Raw genomic sequence first — 1,915 nt, 5'->3', positions numbered from 1 at the left:
CTGAGCATATGATGTTACAAGGAGATGCTACTGAGATTTACGTCGTTGAAGTATCTTAAATCGAGCTTTTTTAAAACTAATGCTTGGTTGATCTAGTTCTAGTATATTAGTTGGCTGTGAGAGTCTACTGTTGTTGGTGTTGTGTTGTCATTTCTTTTTACGTCATTGAAGAATAAAAAAGATAAGCATTTCTCCAGCCAATGTCTGAAGTAGCTGCTGATGTGTAGTCATCGGCTGGACCTATGCATTTCATCAGAAGTCAGATATAGCTTGGACTATACTTCTGAATAGAATTGAAAATTTTCTCTTTCGTTTATTTGTCTTCAATTCTTTGGATCAAATGACTCTCTTGAACACATGTTCGTTAGTGTGGTGATGGTTAAACAACTACAGCAGATCGACGTTTTTTTGCATTTTTTCATTTCTCAACCTTGGATAGTTTGCCAAAAATAAACCCTTAGATTCGTTACCATTCCTTTGATAATAATTTGTTGAGGTCGCTAAGTATTTTTTAGCAGTAATAAACTGTTGGGTAACGTAGTAATTTCAAAAAAATTCCTACGCACACGCAAGATCATGGTGATGCATAGCAACGAGAGGGGAGAGTGTTGTCTACGTACCCTCGTAGACCGATAGTGGAAGCGTTATGACAACGTGGTTGATGTAGTCGTACGTCTTCACGGCCCGACCGATCAAGCACCGAAACTACAGCACCTCCGAGTTCTAGCACACGTTCAGCTCGATGACGATCCCCGGACTCCGATCCAGCAAAGTGTCGGGGAAGAGTTTCGTCAGCACGACGACGTGGTGACAATCTTGATGTACTAATGTCGCAGGGCTTCGCCTAAGCACCGCTACAATATTATCAAGGACTATGGTGGCAGGGGCGCCGCACACGGCTAAGAATATGATCACGTGGATCAACTTGTGTGTCTATGGGGTGCCCCTGCCTCCGTATATAAAGGATCAAGGGGGGGTGGCGGCCGGCCTAGGAGAGGCGCGCCAGGAGGAGTCCTACTCCCTCTGGGAGTAGGATTCCCCCCCCCCCAATCCTAGTTGGAATAGGATTCGCGGAGGGGGGAAAAGAGAGAGGGGGGCCGACCCCCTCTCCTTGTCCTATTCGTACCAAGGGAGGGGAGGGGCGTGCGGCCCATCTTGGGCTGCCCCTTCTCTTTTCCACTAAGGCCCACTAAGGCCCATATAGCTCCCGGGGGGTTCCGGTAACCTCCCGGTACTCCGGTAAAATCCCGATTTCACCCGGAACACTTCCGATATCCAAACATAGGATTCCAATATATCAATCTTTATGTCTCGACCATTTCGAGACTCCTCGTCATGTCCGTGATCACATCCGGGACTCCGAACAACCTTCGGTACATCAAAACGTATAAACTCATAATATAACTGTCATCGAAACCTTAAGCGTGCGGACCCTACGGGTTCGAGAACAATGTAGACATGACCGAGACACGTCTCTGGTAAATAACCAATAGCGGGACCTGGATGCCCATATTGGCTCCTACATATTCTACGAAGATCTTTATCGGTCAGACCGCATAACAACATACGTTGTTCCCTTTGTCATCGGTATGTTACTTGCCCGAGATTCGATCGTCGGTATCCAATATCTAGTTCAATCTCGTTACCGGCAAGTCTCTTTACTCGTTCCGTAAGACATCATCTCGCAACTAACTCATTAGTTGCATTGCTTGCAAGGCTTAAGTGATGTGCATTACCGAGAGGGCCCAGAGATACCTCTCCGACGATCGGAGTGACAAATCCTAATCTCGAAATACGTCAACCCAACATGTACCTTTGGAGACACATGTAGAGCTCCTTTATAATCACCCAGTTACGTTGTGACGTTTGGTAGCACACAAAGTGTTCCTCCGGTAAACGGGAGTTGCATAATCTC

The 1,915-nt window shown here is 46.4% G+C and overlaps 1 pseudogene; it reads left to right on the top strand.

The window, feature by feature from the left end:
• The first annotated feature begins 2 nt into the window (after positions 1–2).
• Positions 3–86, top strand: LOC119359865 (annotated as a pseudogene).
• Positions 87–1,915: the final 1,829 nt, after the last annotated feature.

The sequence above is a fragment of the Triticum dicoccoides genome, chromosome 2A (assembly GCF_002162155.2).
Source record: "Triticum dicoccoides isolate Atlit2015 ecotype Zavitan chromosome 2A, WEW_v2.0, whole genome shotgun sequence".
Classification (NCBI taxonomy): domain Eukaryota; kingdom Viridiplantae; phylum Streptophyta; class Magnoliopsida; order Poales; family Poaceae; genus Triticum; species Triticum dicoccoides.
This window is presented reverse-complemented; position numbering and strand designations above follow the sequence as displayed.